The sequence below is a fragment of the Periplaneta americana genome, chromosome 4, assembly GCF_040183065.1.
Source record: "Periplaneta americana isolate PAMFEO1 chromosome 4, P.americana_PAMFEO1_priV1, whole genome shotgun sequence".
Lineage (NCBI taxonomy): Eukaryota > Metazoa > Arthropoda > Insecta > Blattodea > Blattidae > Periplaneta > Periplaneta americana.
The window spans coordinates 83047201-83073817 of NC_091120.1; the positions used below are offsets into that span (position 1 = coordinate 83047201).

At 35.2% G+C, this 26617-nt stretch overlaps 1 protein-coding gene and 1 non-coding gene across 5 annotated transcripts in view; both read left to right on the forward strand.

Moving 5' to 3' along the window:
• sr (stripe) overlaps nt 1–26617 on the forward strand; it is a 1127550-nt gene that overhangs the window by 1001512 nt on the left and 99421 nt on the right. The gene's annotated exons all lie outside the window — the stretch shown is intronic.
• On the forward strand, nt 13543–13616 carry TRNAR-UCU (transfer RNA arginine (anticodon UCU)). The gene has a single exon. It is a non-coding gene; the product is annotated as a tRNA-Arg (tRNA).

Genomic DNA, 26617 nt, shown 5'->3' on the forward strand with positions numbered 1-26617 from the left:
ATCTTAAAAAGTAACAATGCATTATTCAAACATGAATAAGGACTCGCTAAGGAACACCCAACATAGTTGACGATCAGTTCGGCGTTACACAAGCACTGGTGACTATTTTACGAGACTGAGATGATAATGAAAGGGGATTTGTGGAGAGTGTAGGTGGAATGACGAGGTAAAAATGGGAGAACCGCTAGGAAATCCTCATAATTATGGCTTTGTCCACCACAAATACAACTCCTCCAACGCTGAGAATTATACTCGGGTCAGCGGTTGTCGTAAGTCAGCGCTCTGTCAGTGCCGAAGAGTCTATCGGACGGAAAGATGCAGACGCTTAATGTAGGAAAATGGGAGAACCAATTGCCATCTTGTCCGCCACACTATGAATCATTCAATGAAGAACACATAATGGACCGATCGGGACTCAAACACTCGGAAATCAACCTGCTAGACAGGCAGATGGTCTGGACTAGTGTCGTGCATTACAGGCACTATGTTCCGTTCAAGTTTGTCGAGTATGGCGAAGTTCGATATTCGCTTATGTTCGCTCTGCAAAAGGCGGCCTATCATTCTTCTTCGATCTTGTTAGGAAACTATTCGCTGTCCTCCACTCTCACCCCTTCATATTTTAACCGCTTAAGGATTTTGGCATATATCTCGTGATTAGTTTTTCATATGGAATAAGACGAATTTTTATAATATATTGCTTGCCCAGCGAATAGGGATTATAAATAATGGACACTTCGCGTCGGTACCTTTGATGTAGCCGGACTGATTTCAATGACCTTCAAGCCAGCTAAAGCGTCAGATTCTGCTTTCTCCCTAGAGTTGGCGCTGACATCACACCAGCTAGCAGTCGACACAGCGGAAATATAACACATACAATTAATACATCTAGGTACATTATGTACTCAAATAAAATAAATTGGATCCATAAAATAATAAATCCTTCATTAACTGCAATGTCTAGACTCTAGAGTTCCTTTAAAATGAGAGTTGAGACGTTGACTCCAACAACAATTAAAATATGTAATGATTTGATAGCGCTGAAAATGGAAAAACAAAACTCTTACGAGAAGTAAAACCATATACCTATATTATATTATTATACAAATATTAAACGAATTCGATACTTCATTTTATAATGTATTATATTATTTTATAATATAATGTATTATATCTGAAATATAAAATATTATTATTACAACTAGTTTGTCACTGAGAAATAAGGAAAAGCTGTTAACTTGAATTTATTTGAAGCAAAGCGTTACCGGTACTGGATTATGCAATAAGGTAGGCGATGTTTGGATCCTTTGCCTTAACTCTATTCTCAATTAATTATCTTAGCGTATGCTCGATTACACTTGAAAGTAGAACTAGCCGCTGGCGCACAGAGAAACAAAACACAGGAAAATTCGCTCAGTGTCCATTCTTTATAATCCCTATTCGCTGGCTTGCCTCTCTCATGTTCGAACATTGCAGGACACTAGTCTGGACTACACAGCGGCGGGAAGAAGTTATTTATTTCTACCCCTACAATAATAAAATAATAAAAATCGGTGTTACGAAATTAGAACGATTATTTCACCTACGTTACAACTGACTCTGGGTATGAAATAAATAAAATGTCAGAAAGGAATATAGTAGTTTGGTGATTTAAAGTTGTAAATCGTGTTTAGTGTGATGAAAGTGTGTTTAGAGGAACTTGGATATTGAGATCAGTTAGGAAGTTATAGAATTGAACGGGATGTTGGGAAATAAAAACATTGGCTAGTTAATAAATATAGATACCGATAGAAGTTTATTGTAAAGAAGTAAATCTTAGAAAGTGATGTAGGGAAGTTTATGAATAAATGATATTAGTGAGAGTAATTACAATTTTTAGATAGTTTATTCAGAGTGTTGCTTGAGGTTAAGGAATGAATGATCAAACTAAAGTGAACTAAATACTCATGTCAAGATTCAACAAGATTATTATAAGTGTTAAATAGGAAATGTTAGTGTAATGATTTTTAAATAGGGTAGACAGTTAAAATTTAAGATCGATATTTTGATAAAGTAATAATGGTCAACAGAATAATATACTGTAAAGTAGAACGAGTAAGATGGGATGTAGAAAGACGAAATTATATATAAATTTATGTTAGTAAGAATAGAATGCTGGAATGAACGCAAGTGTGGAACGAACTGATGGTGGATATTTAAGATCAATAAGGAGAAATTCACTGCTTTGGAGTTAAGTTAATAGCGGGAATAGAAGAGTTATTATTTTCACAGACTGTCGGGATTGCATACTAATTGTAGGTAAATGTAATAGAAAGTTATGGTGGAATCCGTATACAGAACTGTTGTAGTACACCATAACTGGTATAAATTTTGATGACAATATTGATGTAAGTCAATTTTATACAACTGGCTCTGTGACGTCACACGTCTCTGCTCTCGAGCTCCTTGAGAGAAGAAGCATAGGTAAAAGAGCGAAGTAGGGGGAGTGGCAGTGGAAGGGATGGAGATGTTTAAATAGCGGGATACAACATTACCCTCTCTTACGTGCTCTACTAGCTCTGCTCCGAAAGGGGAAACGGGCTCCCACGTCACAGTTGGCCAGTTGAAAATGACTGCGTTACATCATCCTACTTTCTACCAATAATGGTTTAAAGAATGTCTCAGATATGGATTAATTACATCCGTGTGATTCATCAGAAAGTTATCGCAATCTTAGATTTACTTCAATCGTTTTGGGCTTCGTCAGTTCGATTTTCCCTGTTTATTGAAAAGGCGTAACTAAGTAAGTTTCAATATGCTCTGTAATATGGCGAAAATGTCGGGCGTTACAAATCGTTTTGGCCAATTGTCGAATAATGGAATTGATTCAGTAGTTTAGAATGCAAAGCCATAAACACATAGAAAAAATAGAAAATAGTCAGTTTCAACTGTTTTGTGAATCACGTGGTTGTAAATTTAAGAGAGGAACACCAACTCAACAGATTGCAAACATTTTAAAAGACTGGGGCATGAGAAAATCAAATGGTAACGGATAGCATACTGTGAAAACCATGTAGAATGTGACGGCAAAAATGATACAAGAATAAAAATTTAGGATATATATTTACGAAAATTCAACTCGTTTGTAGATCAAGAATTTAAATGTGATATAAATGCAAGAAATGTTAAAAGGAAACAAATGCAGAACATGCTAGAGAAAAGAAAGATCAGCATAACGGTGACGAAATTTCCGGTTACGGAATGCCATAGACCCGAGAATAAATATGTAGGCTGAAATGCCAATTGTTGTGAACAACAACAACAACAACAATAATAATAATAATAATAATAATAATAATAATAATAATAATAATAATAATAATGTGATTAGTCTTTGTAATTAGAAGCTTAGAATCAATGAGGACTATTGCAAAACCTAAAACTTCTTAAAAGTAATACGTAACACTTTCTTTAGTGATTTTCAGTACGTTGTACTCTCGTATCAAACACAGTAAATCAGAGTCCTCCATGTGTAGCAATCAGTAATGTATGTGGGGATCATCTGTTATCCTGGATTCTGTCCATTCACAGTGACCTCCATTCATAAGAGAAGGGGGCGGAAACTGAAACACATTGAATCGACAGTGAATTGGACCGGCTCTGTTTCACAATGAATCAACGGTAACTCCTAAATACTTCATTCGATTCATGTCACTGATGCTTCACGTCTATTTGGGATGGCCCGAGTGAAAAAGAATCTAAAAGTTTTATGGCCTTGTTCGATCTATGTGATATAGTGTGCCCTAAAATCCAGACCTCGTTGAGAAACACTACATAATTAGCATTGTCTTAATTCAATTAAAACTCTGCTTGTTTATATTTGTTTAAAGGTTTTTTTTAGCAAATTGCTATCTTCCTATTTATGATGTTATCTTGTTTCGAAATACTTAAATTACTTGTCTTATTAAGGGGCTAGGAACAGCTTACAGCAGTAAACTTTTTTGAAATATTCAACATTTTTTTCTTCCATTACTGTATCTTATACAATAATGAAAATTGGTATGTGTAAAACACTGTCCTTCTGTTATATTAAAAATATATTTTTACAATTAAAAAAAATATATTTATATATTCTTTTCAAAATTAAAAATAGTGGCAGTTTAGCCTACTGTGCAGTGATGAAGCGTTTCTCTCATAACTCATACACTTGTTAACTTCTTCATATTCTCTCTTTCTTTTATTTTATTGCTGACTCATGTTTACAATATCATGCTCTTTGAGCTACATTCCTTAATAAATAATATTTTTCTTATTTTGTGTTAGAAGAAAGTACTGATATTTGACCATTTTTAAAAATGAATTTATTTTTTTTATCAGACAATCTATCAAAGGTAGGGAAGTGATCTTGTATCATATTGTAGATATGACATGCATAAATGCACACAAAAAATTTCATCACAGAATGTTTCATAGTTTTTGAGTTATGTGGGAAATGCTTCATCACTGCACAGTGAACTGAATTTTGAAAAAAAATATATATATATAATTTTTTTTAAATCGTAGAATTATTTTTTTTTCACATAGCAGAAGGACAATGTTTTACACATACTAATTTTCTTTATTGTACAAGATACAGTCATGGAGGAAAAAATGTTTAATATTTCCAAAATTTTACTGCTGTAAGCTGTACCTAACACCTTAAATAAATTCCCGTTCTATCTGATCTTTAGGTTATAAAATTGTAAGTAACATACTTTAATATATCATCCCTCTGAATTTTTGGTCTCTGCTGTGATTGTCACCTCAGAGGTTAAGGCCCTGCTTTCCAACATACTATAACCTCTTATGATATATAATTATCCTTCATCTTCTGCAGAAGTTGAGTCTTACGGTCTTACTAATAAAATCTATACAGTATATACAGACGTTTAACTGTCTTATACAGTACTTATACAATGAGTAACTCGTTTATAAGTCGTGTGCAAATTCCTTACTAATAATCACTACATACGTCATGTAGAACAGTATAACTGTTAAACAGCTACAGTCGATACGAACAGCTGTTAGAGGGGAGGCCATTTTTTCTCTATATACAACGCTTAAACAAGGGTTTCGTGTATGTAACTTCTGCAAAGCAATTCCCATTGTATAGTTACAGACTGTTTATACAGCCATCGCTTATGATGATTTATTAGAAACGTTTTCTGTCTCAACTCTGCATAAGTCTCGTATAAAAACTATACACGGTTTATTAGTAAGACCGTTAATCTATTGTCTTAGGTCGATGCCCTTTATTTAAGATCCTTATAGAGATTGTGTTCAATAGGTACTTTATTCCATAATGTCTAACAGGGAAGTAAACATTGCCGACAGAGGAGAGAAGTATAATTGCTATTTAACCAATGGCAGAGTTCACGCTTGTCTTGAACGCTTCAGACCGTCCAAATTCAAGTCAAGCGTAGAATTAAAGTCAAGTGTAGAATGAGACCTCTGCCATTGGTTGAACAGCAATTATACTTCACTCCTCCTCTGCCGGCAATGTTTTCTTCTCCTGTCAGACATTATAGAACGAAGTATAGATATTGTTACTGAGCCTCTGTTCGTCCACAAGTGCTTATTGGTTATTCGAGCCAATTCCCTTCATTATGTACGAATCAGGGAATGTGTGCTGTGGAAATTACATATCTCTAATTGAAATTGTGAGAACAGTGGAGAAATGTATTCAATATGAATAGAAGTAACTAATGGAATGGATAGAACCGGAAAAACGCCTCAAGAGCTACATTAAAAATCAGAAAATATTAAAACCATGGTACAAGAAAAATAAACATTATCCAAATAAAAGAAGAAAAACAGCAGACTTAGAGAAACAATTGAAGGGTTCAGAGCCATAGTGGGCCAAGCGCCATTTATTAAAAATGGAGAAAGCAAGGGTTAAAGATAAATGAATACCACAGTTTAATGAAGATTGACATATCATTTAATTTTAATGTGTATACTTTATATTACTTGCTATGTGTTTCCATTGAGTTATGGTAATAGCTTCATTTTAACTCTTGTTTTCTACGGTTTCAGTGAATGGCGCTTGGCCGACTATAGTTCTGAACCCTTCAATTTTGCCGAGAAACTAGAAAATATTTACTCTCTGAATTCTTAATATTGTCCCATTTTCAGGTACAATTGCTTTAGTATTTCCGTTTCCACTTGTTCAGTATGGCGTAAATAGACTTCTGAAATAATATTTTCTATAGTTTCCAGAAACTCATGGTTTACGATAATGGTTTGAATCTTTTTGAAACCAGAAGCATACTTTCATTACTACCAACACTTCATCAGCTCTTTCCTCAGCATTTTCTTTTGTGTATTTTGTCATATTTTCGAGAGAGAGAAAAAAAGGAAAACTGGCTTACAAGACTTTCTTATATAAAATATAAGCATACTACATAATAATGTTCAGAATCAAAATATCTGCAGAGTAACGGATCGATTAATATAGTTGTGTAAGAAAATAATGTTCCTATATTTTGTAGCACTGATTATTGATAAATACAAGTCACATTACTTTTTCGAAGTTTTACACTTTCCTCAAATAGACAGACTGTTACGCATGTCTTATAACGAAGAATACAGAGTAAGATTTTTTATATGTGAAATTATTTAATTAATTCTTTGTAGCCCATGTTAATTAACGTTGGTATAATTCTTAACACTCTTATTAGTATTTAACCATAGGTGGTTCAATAAAAAATTTAATGATTTCCTAATTATTTTATATTTTAATTTAAAAATAACGTAAATATTTGAAGACATTAAAGCATAATGCTTTTTATAATTCTTACAGTACATTAACGTACCCTTTTTTTTTATCAATATTTGATATTCGTATTACAATTGGCATTAAACGACATTAACCTAAGAATTCCAAGTGAAGTTCTAAAATATACAGGGTGGGAATGAAATAACCCTGCAGATTTCCAGAGCGAATAGCTCATGCAGTATGTAACAAAAAAGTGTAATACCATATTGGTGGAAAGTTCATAGTTTTCTCAGAAGAAAAAGGTTTTTTTTTTCCAGACGTTTTACACCTTCTTGTTCGATAACTATTGCGAGTAGGATCATGACTTCTGTCCATATCGATAGGAAATCTAATAAAGAATCATTTATCCCTCTGGAGTATTTCACTAGCGTGGACGATTTTCGTATAAATTTGATTTAAAAACCACTAATTTCAATCCGCTGAACGGTGCGAACGGATTGCAACATTGGAGTCAGAGAGGGAGGTGGAAGGTAGGGAGACTGACCTGAGTTGATTGACCCTTACCTCTGTATTACGTGAAGAAAGAGCGGCGATGTTGCCAGAGTGTTGAAACTTCCAACTTAATTTTCTAATTAAGCCCGCATTTAATCACAAAACGTAATACAGGTTTTCTATTCATTTAAGTGTACCCTATCGTCCTTTTCAATCCGCAGGGTTATTTCAATTCCAACCTGTATAAGTTGTATGCGTGGAAATAAAATGATACGGGTAAATTTAATACAATTTATTTATTCAATGTTTCCTCAAAACTACAGGGTCATATTGAATTATTGGGAATATGATAAAGCGTTGGTGAGTTCAGAAAATAGAGGAGAGGTCATCGTACTTGGATAATATCTTCTAGATGGAATTTTGTCTACCGCAAACGTTTCAGAATTACAGGCAATCAAACCATAAAATCTCTTTCCTTTTGATGAAAATGTTCGTACATAGATCTATTAGAGACGATTAACAGAAGCCCATAGAGCTGCCGGAGCGCTGATGTCCAAGACTATGATTTTGTACGTAATGAGAGAAGTTAAAGTTAATTTAGACAGTTCAATTAACGAGATGACAGGTCACCCATTGGACTGTGATGCAACTTGGAAGACACTGCGAAACCGCGAGGATCCGGCTAGGAGTGTTAAACGCATATTTCCAGAACTATTAAAAAAATGTTTAAAAATCGTGTGACAATTGGAATATATTGGCGTTCCGATATTATTTATATGTACAGTATATTTGTTTTAAAATGTCTGTATTAATTACTATACCTGACGATAAACTGCAAAATAAGGGGATGCACTATTGAATTCTGGAGAAAAAATAGCTAATTTTACCATTTTTCCATTTTTCCACCAAAAAGTTATTTGGTCTATGAGAAGTATTTGTGCGAAGTTTCCTTTCGTTATTCGGATAATTGTAGGTCACAAAAATTTTGCATCTAGGAAATCAGATTTCTCAAAAACTAAGGTAATACAATTAAATTTTTACCACACATCTTAAACACTGTATTCTATGAAAATGTGTATTATTTTTATGTCACTTGAAAAAATTCAGCCATATAATTTTTATGCATGATCTTAAGAAAAAAAAATTTCAAACAATTTTTCAACAATATATCTTTATTTCAAAGCACAAATGATAACAAAAGCAAATACAAAATTACACTCAATTACATGTCAAGCCATGAAACTAGAAAAAAATATTTGTTCATTCACAATGTAATCTGATTTATTGGTAAGATATGCTTTTTTCTATTTAATTTTCGTAGACCAGATTTAGAAACTGAAAAGTCTGAAAATTTCAACACCATCTAATCTTAATGAAAGGAAGTAGTTATTAAATTTTAACTGAAATCAGATAAAAATTGTGGAAGTTTTAAAACTCCGCAGAGCATACTCTTATTCCAACGAGAATAATGGTCCTTAAAAGTGGGAACTTGATAGGGAAAAAATTATAAAATTGGAGGGAAAATGTTTTTCAATTATGCGGAATATAACATACATTTTAAATGCGACTTAGACTTTTAAATTAAATTAATAAAATTCCATGAAATTTGCGGCAAATTGAAGAATTATGAGCGATGGACAAAAAAATAAACGCAATTGAAACTTGATAAAAGCATGACTGTATCTATTCTTCTGCATTGTAGTGAACGTTGAACAGAGAGGCGTAAGAAAGAATGAATGAAAATACTAAGGCCTACACAGTTCTCTGAAATGAAATTCCTGCGTGCCTTAAGGAGGTATGTACAAATAAACCACATTTGAAAGGAAGAGATGAAAGAGCACGGACAAGTGAAAAGTTATTGAAAATAGTGACAGGAGATCTAAGGAAATATCTATGATTGCTTGTAATGTCTACACTACAGTATAAAGAAATTAGGATAATGGAATTACGATAAATAAATAGACCTACACTTTTCTGTAACATTTAAATGTGTATAATGAAGGGAATGAAATATGCTATGAATATCAGTCAATCCTCCAGTAATGTACCTACTATTAAGAGGGGGATGAAGTACTGAATGTAAGCACAACTTCAAAACGTGACGGCGTGATTGCACATGTTCGTTGGCGGTAATTAGATTTACATACACACTGTAGCTGAAATTTACATTTTCTAGCCAATAGGAATTATTAAAATGTATCTCCACAAAATTCAAACGTCAGTAACATGACTTATAAATCGGCGCTGACATGGCCTCCGGGAGTGGGAACGTAACGGCAGGCAATAAAATATTTTATCGACCCTACTGGAGACTCCAAGCGTTGGAACAAAGCCGCTGGGTTAATCCACGTGCAGAGAAACCACACACACACACGCACGCACGCCACGCTCGTTTTATTAGTAGTGATTTGTACTAAATACCTTAAGTGCGTCGTCGCTCGATTCCCGTCCTCCGCCCTCCGTACAGTTGTCGACATCTGAAACAAGACGGCAATCATTAAGCATATTATTGTTACTTCAGACATAACATTTATACAGAGTATAAAGAAAATGAGACCTCAGCTGCAACGGATGTAAGATGAACTCTCGGCAGAGACATGTATGACCATACCATAAAAATTACATGTATATGCACTGGTGTTCAAATATACCTGACTTAGAGTTTTCTGATCGTGTAAGCAAGTGAACTTCCCAACCAAAAATCAAAACTAAAAATATTATATAAAAATTATATATTTCCGCTAGTTCTAAATAGGAGACACTATTATCATACTCATCTGTCACAGCTTTCTATTACAGTGAACTATCCACTAAAATCGATAAGTTATTTATCTCTAAAGCAAATTAAAGAATTAGAATTATGTGGACTAAATAAAGTTTAAATAAAGTACCTAGATAAAAATGTTCTGTTTATATTATAATTCCATAATTTCCATTTTTAGGCTTACATTTTAAGCCAACAGGGAGAATTTCATCCACTTCTTTTTTATATTTAACTACAGCATTCGAAATTTCCGCTATGATCATGATCAAACTAATTTTCAACAATAATGATTGGTTGGCAACATAATGAAAACGATATAATATTGATCAAAACGCTACTTCCGTTCACTCTTTTTTGCGGCTTTGCAATTTTATATTTAGGGTCGGTCCTATAATGCTTTTGTTCCTGATAAACATTTATACATTTATATATTCCCATCGTAGAATACAATTTATATCCGTATAACAATAGTGTTAAATGAATAATAGTCTCCGTTTGTTGTGCAAGGAGTCATTATACACGGAGTCATTTGTTTTCATTTCATTATAGTCTATTAGTCTGAGGCGGCGCTGATAAAACGTATTGTTATTTTAGAACTCGTGTATCTCGTTAAATATCAGTCCTATCAAAATTTTGTATGGGATAAAACTGTTTTTAAAGAAACTTTTGTTATGTAATATTTATAATGAAAACCAATAAGTGAGATATTTGAATTCATTTAATTCAGGCCCCCTTATACCTCCCCCTTTTAAGTAAAATATTTTGAATGCCATGTAGCCTAAAATCTAAGTTAGAACAAACTTAATTTATATTCCAATTTTCATAGAAATCGGTTCAGCCATTATCGCGTGAAAAGGTAACAAACATCCAGTCAGACATACATACAAACAGAAATTTCAAAAATGCGATTTTTGGTCTCAGGATGGTTAATTATTATTTTTGGGAAAGCAAAAATTACCACAAAAATTCTGATTACAGATTTATTATTAGTATAGACTTATTTATAACATAGGCCTACTCTACATTTTGTTCATATGACGTACATATCCAGTCCACGGATTAAGGGGACACTCAACTATATTTTGGAACTTTTTTCCTATTTGACCAATCTTTTTCAAATTTGGAGAAAAAGTTTAATATACACACGGAAAGTAACATGCAAAATCTCAGCTCATTAGATCCAATACTTTTCAAAATAAAAAATATTTCAATTTTTAATCAATCATTAATTGAAATATCACTTTTAATTATCATTTTTTATTTTTTGGCTCTGTGCATTTGACTGTGACTTCTTAATGAATAGGGGAAGAATTCTGCATATTGATTTAGTTCTGTCACGTAAATTAGTGTAGAAATTTAATTTTTAATTTCTATGACACTTTTTCTCCAATTTTTAAGTTGAGTGTCCCCTTAAAATATAAACTGAAAACGGTCCCTCACATAGAGAGACACACACAGTTATATAGAATTTTTAAAGAATTCCCAGAATATTATATGGAAGTTGGGTTTTAAGATGCTGGAGGACAGATGATTTCTCTACAAGTGTAGGAGGTACTACGTATACTTTCCGTGAGGATTGAGCATTGAAGTGTTAAGGAAAAGTCTATCAGCAACGACTTGTCTCATTTCACAACAAAATGATGCAATTTGTTATTGGTTTATACAAGTGTGAAGTGAATATTGCAACCCCAACAGTCTAATAGCATCATAAAATAAACTGTAATGCCTTAGTGTGAGATAAGACTTCTCATTCAATATCTTAATGACAGAACAAGGTACATCATTGCCCCAGTTAGGTCCATCCGGTGAATCTGTGCTAGAGTGCGAGCTTTTTAGTCCGTAAGTACGGGTTCGATCCTCGACGCCGACTGGAGTGATACTTGCTGTGGATATGAGCGAGGATGGTAATTTTGCTTCTCCCATTTCTCTCAGCATTACACATTCATATCACTTAATTTCGTAAAAAGTAAGGTTTCAAGGTAAGATGTACGAATTTCGGTGAAACCGAGTGGAGACAGCCAGTTACTGCTTCAATGTAAAATATTTACGTCTCTTGTGACGCTCGAGAAGCAGTGTAGTCCTTATTCTCATTCCCTTTTCTGGAGCATAGCTTTCATGCCCTGTCGATATGTAACATCGCGCCGGGGTAAGGACGTAACATTTTTGTGGCGCTACAAGGCGAACGTAAGGGACGCAAAATGAAATAGAGAGGCAGCGTTGTTACGTTCGTTTTTGGAGGTTAAGGGACAATTTCGCAATTTATTTCCGATGTATGTAGCGCGTCTAAGGTATGTTTTTCATACATACCCGGTACGATACGTATGAATGAGTGAACTTTATGCTTTAAGAACGCCTGGAATATTGTAATCTAACCAAGTCTAGATAAGTTTGGCAACGTTTTTATTTTTACTCTATCTGTGTGAAGTCGATGGGCAGCCACTATCTGTCAATATTAATCACTTGCTATAGTCTGTTCATTGTATTTTTAATCCTGATAACAAATGCACGTTTCCCCGCTTTTAAAGATACCGTTTTCATTGGTAGAATGATTTTGAGAACAATTTCATTCATTCATTCATTCATTCATTCAAAACATTTACACTGGCAGAGTTAAGGTCATAGGACCTTCTCTTACACTCTACCAGGTCACGAAGTACACAAGCAGTGAAATTTAACAAAATTTGAAAGAACAAAATACTAACATATTACAGAAAATAATACCATAACAAGAGTTGACACTGTACAAAATGAAAATAATACCATAGACTAATAGCAAAAAAAGTAAAATACAGATCTGAAGACTGGAATATAACATAAGCAACTCAATTAGTACAAATAGCTGACAGAGAAAACGTAAGAAAGAATGCAACAAATGCAATGTAATATGATAATAAAAAATCTAAATTTAAATAAAAGCCACAATAAAAAGTTTATGATAATAAATTCATCTGGTAGTCAAGAGAGTTCAGTGTTGGTGAAAAGGAAAGGGAAAAAAATATATTATTTATAAAACTGTCGCAGAGAAAACGGCTTATAATTGAAGGCAATCTGAATTGGAAAAGTGCAATTATATTTTATTTTTGAAACTATATAATGTCCGACAGTCTCTGACATGAGGGTTCCAGAGATGAGCTGCAGAGACGGTGAAAGATGAAGAATAAGAGGAAGTTCTGTGTTTAGGAATGGAGAGTGTGATATGATATTGTGAGCGAGTATCTATTGCGTGATATTAGGACAAATATTGAAAAAACCAGAAGCTAAATAGCTAGGGTTAGAGTCCTGAAGAATATTGGAGAGTAACGTGAGAGAGTGAATAGTTCTTCGCTCTTTGAGACGGACTCAGGACAGCATATTTAGTGAAGGTGAGATACGGTCAGATCTACGGACGTTGCAATTAAATCGAATACATGCATTATGAAGATAACGTGCTGCGAAAAAGTGTAGTTTCGTAATATTATATTGTTTTCATTGAAGTACATACTGTATCTATTTTCATGTTTGTTTTCACAGATAAATACATTTTACTTAAGGTTGTATCTTATACAGTACTGTCGGCCTCGGTAGCTTAGTCGGTATAGCGCTGGCCTTCTGTGCTCGAGGTTGCGGGTTCGATCCCGGCCCAGGTCGATGGCATTTAAATGTGCTTAAATGCGACAGGCTCATGTCAGTAGATTTACTGGTATGTAAAAAAAATGCGGGACAAAATTCCGGCGACGCTGATATAGCCTAACCTCTGCAGTTGCGAGCATCGTTAAATAAACCATAATTTAATTTTTTATACAGTATTATCACAGAAAGCATAGGCTTACCAGGAAATGGAAACAATGTTTTAAAATACATTACTGTGACTCGTGCAGCTTAACGACTTGTTTAGTCTAACTCGGAACAATCATCCACGGTCAGGAATAAATGAGGCCATTGTTTCTTATCGTGTTCTAACATTTTCAAGCCAGCAGTGTGTTGTCTTTAACACCCAAGTTCTTTCAATGTAGAAATTGAATAGGCCTACTTGAGGTGCAGTGTTGTGTGCACTCCAAAGTTGATTTTTCTGAGTGGCTTTGAAGAGTATGGCAGAAGTAAGTAGCAGTACAGACCAGGGAAACCTTTGTAAATTGGAGAGTGAGCCTGACACAGATTTATAAGACATATTCTTTTATCTGACGGCTGTTAATGTAAGTGACGTTAACTTCATTGATTTAGAATCATTAGTTATAATAATCTTAATCTTACAGCAATCATGGTTTTATATTCCTTGTGGGTCATTTTAATAACGCTCTATGAAGCAGTGCTCGCACCTTGTCACATGGCACTTGAAAGTAGTACCAGCATCCGCGTTATTGCTTCAGTCACAGCCGTCTATTGCGGATGAATATAATTTTTTGACATCAGAATTAAAAGTATAGTGCATAGTGACCAGACCTGGGCGCTAATACCTCAATTGAGTCACTACAGACCACCTCTTAACTCTCCATTCCACCTTCCCCGGCTGAGACAGTAATGTATTGGTGCGGTACGAGCAGACAGGAAGGTGACGGATTGTGTCAGGCAGGCATCATAGCTTTTACGAACTTTCGGCTCTCGTTGATCGCCTAAAATCCACCACTGATGCACAGAGCCTTACTGTTGGTTTGTTTATAAGGCGGTGTAAGCGAAAAGAACACGGGCTGGGGTTTCTGCTTCCCTTTCACTTCCCCTCATATGTCCAGGGCTGACATTGACCATGGCTAGAGATGATAGATTTTCGAAATCACGATAAATTTAATGCAAAATGTGCCCAAATGCTATCAAAGAATTATTTTATGTTTAAAAGCATGTCAAGTATATTATTACACATTGTAAATCCGCGATTAAATGCGAAATGAATGTGTTCATATGAAGTAAGGGTGAAATTACTGAGACATTTTGTCTTTTTGTAAAAAAAAAAAAAAAGTCCTTCTAAAAGTTCCACCACACAGAGATTCTTACATTTGTTTTTCGAATAGTTCGGTGATTCCTCCACCATGTTAACTTTTACAGTATAAATATTAAAGGAATGTGATCTCCTATGAAACCTCTTTAGTTCCAGTGTTCACTCACAAACAAGTTGTAGCCTTTGTGGTAGCGGGTGATTATGACAGCGTAACAAGACGGATAAGGATAAAATCACCATTAAGCAACGAGCGGATGATTATAAAAGTGGATATCTTTGTGTTAGTGATTTTGATGTGCAAATTGTTCAATAAGGGGTTTGCTTTGGAAAAAAAGCGTATTAGAGAAACTGTGCCTATAATTGTCACAAACGTTTCAATGAGTATCTTTGAATGAAATAAAAGATCCTTTGTTTTGAATACCAGTTTTAAATGCATCCTTGGGTTAGAATTTCCATATTTTTTTGGCATACTTTTTAATGTTCACAATTTCACTTTAAATTTTATATTTCTAGTATCCGTGCAATGATCATATGGTCAGGGACCGCCTGATTGTCAGAAGGGCGTTCTGTTTTATGGTGATCATTAGGAACCTGTCTGTGTCGTCTGGGCTGTCTTATGTGATGAAAATCATCGCATAGGGTCACTTAACTCATCTCTATCTCCTGGCGGTGGTTGCACGCTTAATGGACCTGCCTATTCGATCTATAGTGAGGATCACGTAAGAGTAGTTCCTAAAATACTAATTTCGCTGTCTCTTCAATGTTGCCAACTAATACTAGATATAACCAAAGTAGGGTAAAATCACAATGCCATGTAGTATAATAATAATAATAATAATAATAATAATAATAATAATAATAATAATAAAATTACATGGGCCGAAACAGGTCTACAGAGGCCTAATTCGTGAAGGATGATGATGATGATGATTAAATTACATACGTTAGGTCAGATGCAACAGTGTTCATGAGTAAGATAGTTATATATATATATATATATATATATATATATATATATATATATATAGAATAATAATAATAATAATAATAATAATAATAATAATAATAATAATAATAATAATAATATTAAATTGAAATACAAACTGCTGAGCCATTTATACCCGAACCCACACTTTCTGAAGTCGAAACTGCGATAGAAAATCTGAAAAATTATAAGTCTCCAGGTATCAATCAAATTCCAGCAGAATTAATACAAGAGGGTGGAAGCGCATTATTTAACGAAATTTATAAGCATGTACTTGCTATTTGGGAAAAGGAAATTGTACCAGAACAATGGAAGGAGTCCATTATCGTACCTATTTTTAAGAAAGGGGACAAGACTAACTGTAGTAATTTTCGAGGAATATCACTTTTGTTGACGTCGTACAAAATTTTATCCAATATTCTTTTGAGAAGATTAACTCCATATGTAGCTGAAACTATTGGGGATCACCAGTGTGGTTTTAGGCGTAATAGATCAACTACTGACCAGATATTTTGTATTCGACAGATAATGGAGAAAAAATGGGAGTATAAGGGTACAGTACATCAGTTATTCATAGATTTCAAAAAGGCATATGACTCGGTTAAGAGAGAAGTTTCATATGATATTCTTATTGAATTTGGTATTCCGAAGAAACTAGTTCGATTAATTAAAATGTGTCTCAGTGAAACGTACAGCAGAGTTCGTATAGGTCAGTTTCTGTCAGATGCTTTTCCAATTCACTGTGGGCTAAAGCAAGGAGATGCACTATCACCTTTACTTTTTAACTTTGCTCTAGAGTATGCCATTAGGAAAGTCCAGGATAACAGAGAGGGTTTGGAATTGAATGGGTTACATCAGCTGCTTGTCTATGCGGATGACGTGAATATGTTAGGAGAAAATCCACAAACGAAGAGGGAAAATACGGGAATTTTACTGGAAGCAAGTAAAGAGATAGGTTTGGAAGTAAATCCCGAAAAGACAAAGTATATTATTATGTCTCGTGACCAGAATATTGTACGAAATGGAAATATAAGAATTGGAAATTTATCTTTTGAAGAGGTGGAGAAGTTCAAATATCTTGGAGCAACAGTAACAAATATAAATGATACTCGGGAGGAAATTAAACACAGAATAAATATGGGAAATGCCTGTTATTATTCGGTTGAACAGCTTTTATCATTCAATCTGCTGTCAAAAAAACTGAAAGTTAGAATTTATAAAACAGTTATATTACCGGTTGTTCTTTATGGTTGTGAAACTTGGACTCTCACTCTGAGAGAGGAGCATAGGTTAAGGGTGTTTGAGAATAAGGTGCTTAGGAAAATATTTGGGGCTAAGAGGGATGACGTTACAGGAGAATGGAGAAAGTTACACAACACAGAACTGCACGCATTGTATTATTTACCTGACATAATTATTAGGAACATTAAATCCAGACGTTTGAGATGGGCAGGGCATGTAGCACGTATAGGCGAATCCAGAAATGCATATAGAGTGTTAGTTGGGAGGCCGGAGGGAAAAAGACCTTTAGGGTGGCCGAGACGTAGATGGGAAGATGATATTAAATGGATTTGGAGGAGGTGGGATATGATGATAGAGAATGGATTAATCTTGCTCAGGATAGGGACCAATGGCGGGCTTATGTGAGGGCGGCAATGAACCTCCGGGTTCCTTAAAAGCCAGCAAGTAAGTAAGTAATAACAATAATAATAATAATAATAATAATAATAATAATAATAATAATAATAATATAGTATTAACAATAACGATGTCTTGCTTATTTATCACATCTCATCTTTATGTTGGGAATTGTTTTCTGAAAGGTTCAATAATTTGTCAAAGAGTATATTTTTCTTCTGGACTTTTTGCACATTATGTTAGTAGTTAGTAGATTAGTGTATGATCTAATATTAAAATGTATTTTGTCTGACAACATGAAATTCGTTACTTTGATTAAACAGTTTACGATTCACGAGACCTAACTAAAAAAAATGTATTTTGATTGATCACGTGAAATGATTAGTACGAATTCCGGAAACTAATGAAATGTATGTTTAAGAATATTTACTCAATTATTGTAATAAAAGTCTAAACACGAAAGAAATTAATTAAAATGTGAAATGGTATTTCTATCGATTACCCAAGGATATGTATCACACGAAAATTGTTATATTTATTTACACTTAGCCTACCTCACTATAATCTTGAATAATTGTAACCACAACACAAAGCAACACATGCAATAACTATTATGTATTAATATTAATAATGATATTAATTAATTATTAGTGTGTTCAAATTTCACTAGCTTTCAGTAGTCGGCTCAGAAATCTAGAGCAATTTGAATTTTCAGAATTTAAACTACCGACAACTTGTGTCAGTCCTGCCAACATAACAGTTATAAAATCACTACCAGTTGTAGTATTTCTCAGTACCGAAATTCGAAACGAAGTTGGCAAAAGAAAATTCAACCTGCAAACTAGAAAATCACTGTAATCCACTAGCGTATGTAGTAATGGGGGAAAAATGGTTAGGTTTCACCCTTAGGGTATTAAGTAAGCTGATCCGGACTATACATGCGTACAGAAATTTGTCCTCCCCTTCTTATATAGGCCTACATACACTTAATACAAGTCGGCCTGGGTAGCGTAGTCGGTATAGCGCTGGCCTTCTGTGCTCGAGGTTGCGGGTTCAGTCTCGGCTCAGGTCGATGGCATTTAAGTTTGTTTAAATGCGACAGGCTCATATCAGATGATTTACTGGCATGTAAAAGAACTCCTGCAGGAGAAAATTCCGGCACACCGGCGACGCTGATATAACCTCGGCAGTTGCGAGCGTCGTTAAATAAACCATAATTTAAAATTTTGCACTTAATATACACACAGCACATATCAGTTCGTATCCCATCGCATACAAATTCAAATTTGTGTTGATAATAGGCTGTATACCTCTGATTGAAGTTCTGGCTGTATGTACATCTATTATCAAGCAGTACATCTCACTTGACGATGTGTGTCAGAGAAAGAACAAGCGTTAGTATAGGCCTACATCTGAAGTCTGATTAGTGTAGTATGTAACCATAAGTCAGCGATGTAGCCTATGCAATGGAGGGAGAAAGGAGCTGGACACCCTACCTCATCTTCTGGCTTAGTTGTCTCATGAGTGACGCATTATTGGTGCCACTTGTGTAGTTCAAACATGCCTTCGGACATTTGACAAAACAACAACGGAATGTATTGGAACAGGTCTTCGTTTAGCACGTAACTTCACAATCCCATGAGAAAATACTCTACCTTGCCAGCCAGAATAACACGTATATCCTCCGTCAGATAATAGAGACATCATCTCTGACCGGTTACTTAAATTAACAGATTAAGAAGGAATGACGGAGCAATTCTTGTTTTAAACGTATAAAAAGTTAAGAAATAAAATCTGTTGTGTGTAGGACTGGAGTGCGAGGGCGTGAATTTTGAAAATAAATATTTCTAAATTGCTGTTGGATCGCAATTAACACTAAATAAGCAGGATATAGGGTATGACTGTCAGAAAATCCCGTGGCTGGACACGAATTCTGTTTGTACACATCAAGATACGGAGTTTATACACGGCACGAGTTGGCCCTGTTTTATCCCTTCAATCAGGACTCTTGTAAACAAAACCAGCATTACTTTAGACATGACATCATAAAGTTACTTAATAGGAATAAAAAAATATGCTCGTGTTCCTTTACAATTATTAATTGCAGAGTCATCGCCCAGAATTGTATGTCCGTGAGGATATTATTATATTGATGAAAAGATGAGAACAATCAAGCGCTGATTTCAGAACTAGAAGTGATGATTCAGTCCAGGCCTGTGCGAAATATTCTGGTTCATTTTCAAACAATGATTGTTCAGCATGAAGCGGAGTGTATTAGATAGAAACTTCGTTATGATTTGTCAGATTATAGACAAGTAAATATAGCAACAGATGACTGCATGGACATAATATTTATAGTTTATTAATGAAATATGATAAATCTGGTGATCATGAGTTATGAGACAGTAATAAGCCTGTTTATTTACTTCCAGTATTTTCTTTTATAGCAGCAATGTATGTGGACTTGTTCCCTGAATTAAGTACCATTGTAGTATACCAACTCTTGTTATCTATACGGCTCACTTCTACGCAATGGAAATCCATGCTGCCCGTTTTCTTAGACTTAGCATTTGTGTACATGCGTCCAAAAGTAAAGACGTGTATAAAGCGGGAAGCTTTGGGGATGGAACGGAACCCAGCCATTACAACATCATGACACGCCCGGTCTAATTATCATGTCTTTAGAGAGGGATACTGTCACTTTTTACCGCCGACATACAAAATACGTTCCGCAAACCTGTTGTCTCGTATCTTTAACTGGTTTTTGTCGCAGAAAAAATTTCAGAGTTTTAAAATATAACGAACGGACATTAAGAGATCAATTGCAGAAAGTGTAATGTATAGTTGTCAGTAATAATGTGTGTGAAGTGCTTGAAGCAGGAGAAAATAATGCGGGTCCTCTGCTGGGATTAAAATATTTGCATCGTGGATTGAAACGTATCACCTCAGAATATTTTTGTGTTTAATTACTGAGAATATTTAAACGTTAGGGTGGCTATGTGCGAGAAGCTTGGAATTTATGCATGCTATAATACGAATACTTCTGCTGCTAACACCACAATTACTTCTATTCATATTACTCCTATGTCTGCTACTGCTTTGGTATGGAGACACATAATGAATTAATCAAGATGACCTAACAAAATTCTAGAGTGGGTTCCACCAGAGACAGAAACGGGAACGACCAAGACATAAGTTCTTCAGAAAGAGGACATTAAGAAAGTCATGTAGCAAATGCTGCAAAGGGGACTTTGAGATGAAGACTGCTTGGACAGAGTGCATTGGAAATTGGGAGAGGGTGGAGAAATGACGGTTGTAGCTATTTTACACGTTCTTAAATAACATAAAAAAGGGAAACCTGATATTAATTTGTAATCAATAACTTACGTGTAAATAAAAGCTTAATATAGGCTTACTTCAACCATTCAAGGTACATTTACATAGAAATCTTCTTCACACACTTTTACTACAACGATCTGGTATTATCCGCCATATTGGCTGTCCCGAGAACTGATTATGGCATCGGAATTACTGCGGTAATCATATAACAGTAATTTCAGACACTTTATGTTTCGAATTTATTTTATTCTCTATGCCAACAATATTACAAATGTATTTGATTAATATCGAATTATTTTAGTTTATGTTATGGAGTCCTCTACCAGATGTAGCCTAAGCATATGTCTACGCTTGGATATTATACTTTGGAGTGTTATATAAGAACTTAGGGATGTGAAAATTAATTTTTGGCCGGCTAGCTGCTTCAAATTAAACATCATGCGAAGGCCACCATCTCCATCACTATATTATGAAGGAAATATATGCCTAAATAGAAACTATACAGATGAAACTTGGCAGACTATTATGTGGATTAAATTTATGACCTGGAATCACCAATTAAATTATGTTAAAGTAGGAAAATTAATATTAGCGAAAGACTTTATCTCTTACTGTGATAAATGGAAAAATTACTTACAACGAGCGAGCAATAACAGATTTTCAAAATTATAATTACACTATACCTACAGAGGTGAAATTCGACAGGTTGGAAGGTGTTCAATGATAGTTCTTTTAAGAGACGAAGCTTTAGCATTGTATGAATGGAAAAGTCCTCTACCATTTTGTTCCTTTGCGCTTGGATTTACAAGAAATATTTACTTAAATGATAATTTTTTTCCACATTATCTTTTAAAACTTTTATAAAGACACATTTTATAAATGTCTTTGCATTACAGTTCTCAGTTCTAACATATATTTTGTATTATGTTTCTGGAACGATTATGGTTTAGGACTTTTTTAATACTTCAATTAATGATAAATCACTCTAAGTAGGTTATGAATTTTGGCAACGCTGTTGCAGAAGTGTACTTCATCTTAAAGCCTAAGTACTGGTGGGCGTAGAGCGTTTTGCAAAGCAGAGCGTGCAGCAGATTACATTTATTTTCCTCTCACTGCTGCGGAAAAGGGTGTTTCCATGCGATGGCAAGTGCTACTGAATTTACTACGATGTTGCAATTATTTCTATACACAAAGTCGATCTCCCACTGACTAAATTGAAGTAACGCAAAATAGCAAAAGAAAATTCTGTTCCTTTTATCTTAGGATTTACTCTATGACGTTCATTTTTAATCAGTTATATCAAGTAGACTGTTCTTTAGCGTCAGTACAATTGGTGATAGCGAGATGTTATTTTGGCGAGATGAGGCCCAGGATTTCCAATGGAATTACCTGATTCTTGGGAAAACCTAAGATAAAACCCAAACAGGCAAACAGCTGAAGCAGGACTCGAACCCACACAAGAGCAACACCATAACGGAAGTCCCGCTCGTTATTCCTACACTATATTCGTAGTAAGAAAGAGATATAAACTAATCACAGACAGCGTGACCAACACCACCTTGATCCTCGATGGCAGAGCTATTTTAATCCTACCAGTTGATTGTTCATGGAAGTTATGGTTATGTTCTGCAAGTCGGGGAATACCTGGGAAGTGTGGTCTTCCTAACGTAGTAGACTGTCGCCGAAAAATATGAAGTTGTTGCATTATGTCACCGTAGACACTGTTTCATTCGAGTGACTTCGTAGTAGGACGTCGCGATAAGAAGTTGCAAGTAAAGAAGGGAAGCCCGATGCTCAACCATCCACGACGCCAAGGTCTGGTGCTCTGTTTAGCTGTATTTTTATCGCATTAGAGCCGATACTGTCCGCCATGGCCGCCGACACAATTTGTCTTGCGGTCACGTGTAACAGTCTGGCAATAGATGACATCAATATCTGACATATTAAAAATGTCTTCTGAGAAACAATATATTCTTTGCTTCAAGGATGATACAAACATCATGGGTCATGACAGCCACAACTTAATCTACAAGTACGATTATTTAGTCCTGACAGTCGCCGAAAATGTGCGCCTGAGTCAGGCGAGTCCATTAACTTACGCCAAAGGGTGCCAGGGTTGCCATATGTACGACTATAGTCGTACGCATACGACTATTTTGACTAATTGTACGAGGTACAACAGATCCATATGTCGTACGCAATTTTGTACGACTATTTCACTGAAGAGAAAAAAATTATTTTGGAACTTATAATGTTGGTTTATAATTGAAATAAAATTGATGGTTAATTAGTCTCTTTTAGACAAGTTTTCTTCATTCAGTATGTCCTTGACCAATGTGAAAGATACATGCTTTTAAGGGGAGAAAATGGTTTGAAACTCGATCTGGTAACTATGCTTGCCATGCAAGTCATAATTTGTCATCTTGAGCTCTAGGTTTCACGTATTTATATCAAAGTAATACAGGTTTAATTTTATTAACTTCCTTGTTTGTTCGACAAAGGAAGTCTTTTATCAATGAAATAGTATCGCAGTAGCATTAATAAGTTTTAACGCGCCGACATTATATAGGTGTCGGGTTTGAGTTGACTGTAAATGAATTAATTTGATATAATTTTCAGCCGCCGCATTGATTGATATTAAAATATCTGCCGCCGCGCCGACCAAATATCAAATTTTGCTGATATTAAATATAACAAATTTGTTTCTAACCAAGCGTTATCGTGCATGCTTTACGGCGGTAACAGTGTTGATGATGAAGAAATGGGTGGTGATTTGTTTCAATCCTGAATGTCATTATGGATGTGAACAATAATTAGTAGTAAATTCTTAAAATTTGGAACTGAAATTATATATATATATATATATATAATTTTATGATTATTTATCAACTGCGATGGTTTCTGGCGTCAATGACATGAAGGTGATAATGTCAGCGAAATGACTCCAGCGCCGAAAATTACCCAGCATTTGCTCTTAATGGGTTGAGGGAAAACTCCGAAAACAACCTCAACCAGGTAACTTGTCTCAACCAAGATTTAAAACTCGGTCCGCTCGTTTCACAGTCAGACGTACTAACCATTGCTACACAGCGGTGGACTAGAATTATATATATGTATTAGGAAGCTGAAAAATGTACGACAATTTTATGCTGAAATACGACAATTTTCATAAGTTGGTACGACGGTTGACGGTTGACGGTTGCGATTCCTTTATCTGGCAACCCTGAAAGATGTTCAGGTTAGTCAGTCAGTCGCTTGCTTTCAGAGCGATCGGATGTCACGCATGCTGTAGAGCGGTGTGTTTCCAGTACAGTTAAGCTGCACTGCATTTCTTTACTCGCTTCTATCTCTGGAACTCTCCCCACTACTCCTATTACTTCCCCTCTTTCGCGTCGCTGAGCTGTCAGGACTAAATAATCGGTCTGTACTTCTCATCAATAAGATCTGCCATATTTTGTTAGATTCGTAATGAACAGTGATACGCTGCAGATGGTTTCTTCTTAGTGCTTGAATATATCGTACCACTCCTATTCTATCATTGCTTTACAATTCCGGCAGAACGTGTGGAATAAAATAAAATAAGTATCTATTTCAAAAAGGAAGCAAAAAGTAAAAATCAAAGAACAGTCGTCAATTTATTTTAATATTATGGCTACACTATTGCTACGACTTAAACTTACTTCATGGGTATGAAGTATGGACACTGGCCACCGGAGTAATCTAGAAGCTGACAAGTGGGTTGCGTTTCAGCTTGAGTCTGAATTCCATTTAGATTGATTATCTGTTTCGGTAGTTACCAAGTTTTACCCAACTGTCAGATAATCTCATGGAAAATAGCCGATCTCAACTCTCCACCAGGATTTCCACCGACGAAAGATATAGCCCACCATGCAAATTGTCCTGAGCACGGATCGGCGCGTAAGAAGAAATAATGAGGGAATCACGTGATTGTGACGTGAGCCTTCTGTGCGACAGGCTCATGTCAGTAGATTTACTGGCATGTAAAAGAACTGCGGGACAAAATTTCGGTACACCGGCGACGCTGATATAACCTCGGCAGTTGCGAGCGTCGTTAAATAAACCATAATTTTTAAACACCAAAACATTTTCCGAAAGTTACATAAAGCACGCACATATACATATACGTGTTACATATATATTCTATCGCGCCTATTGAGGAACCGAGATAATAAAGGTTGCAGCATAATAGAAAAAAATGTAGTGGAGGAATGCTGGAACAAATTTTATCGAATTTACAAAGTAAACGAAATACATGTGACGATCATCCAAGTCAAATACGGCAAAGTGAAGTCATTCCAGGAAATCCTTCAGGTACTTTTTTTTATTTTACCGACCAAAGACCGTTTTCATAAATGTATGTTTGTTTTACAATTTTCCTTCGTATTTCATTTTTTTTACTAATGCAAATACAACACCCATCCCTGAGGCGGAACTAGAACCCACAACCATTCGGAGCAAACGGTAGACATTCCGTGACTACAGTTTCTGCCACTCAGGCCGGCGGTCACTAAAGTGATGATAATGATGACAGCTTAGTAGGAGTTAACCGCCAAGTCAATAAGTATACCAAAACTTTTTTACACCAAACAAACTCATCTCATTATTCTCGATAATCATATTTAATAATTTTCTTGGTCTATTTTCACCTATTTTACTAGAATAAGTCATATAATACAGAAACGTGGTATTCACGCCGCAGTAAAGTCGCAGTTCAATGATTGCGTACATAATCACCGGAAAATATTTATGTATGAAACTTTACTAGATCTATTGGATCAATTCCTCTAATAGCCTACTTCTCGCGAATTGAAGGGTTCAGAGCCATAGTGGGCCAAGCGCCATTTATTAAAAACGGAGAAAGCAAGGGTTAAAGTTAAGTAGATAGATAGATAGTTTAATAAAGACTGACATATCATTTAGTTTTAATGGTATACTTTATATTACGTGCTATATATTTCCATTGAATTATGGTGATAACTTCACTTTAACCCTTGTTTTCTACGGTTTTAGTAAATGGCGCTTGGCCCACTAAGGTTCTGAACCCTTCAATTGGTACTGGCCGATCATCCGATGCCTGTACACCAGCTTTATTCAAACTCGATTAAATAATGTTAGGAGAAACTGAAATATCGTGATAAAAGCTGTCAACGCGGATTTTTCCGACCACAACTTCCGTTTATAGTCACAGAGATTTGAATCTGAGTTTCCAGCCGGGAAGCCTATATTCTAGCTGATTATGAACTCTATTACTCCTGCGTAGTCCACTGTAGTTTGGCCTATACGGGATAACGGACAAGAGATAGGAGTGCAACCTTTCAGTACTGTGGGGTGAACCTGATCATGAAACCTGTAGGGTAATTCTGAACCATCGGAAATATCATCTCAAAACACACGTTTAGAAACTCCACATTTTCTGAACTCAATCACTGTGAAGTCTAAAATATAAAACGGGGGGAAATTCTTTCATGTCATTCGAATATATTCCCTTAGCCTACGTTGATAGCTGATGTGGAATATCTGTTTATGTTTAACAGTAAACGTCATGGATTACATTCTCAAATGTGGAAAAACGAGTTATCATTGCTGATACATGCAAGAAAATTACAAAACAATTATCTTCTAGTGTGCCCACGCTTCTACTACGTAGTACACATTACTATTAAGTTACAATATCCACCGCATATGCCATAATATGGGAAGGAAGTGTCATATTCCATCCATGGACTCCATGTTGCC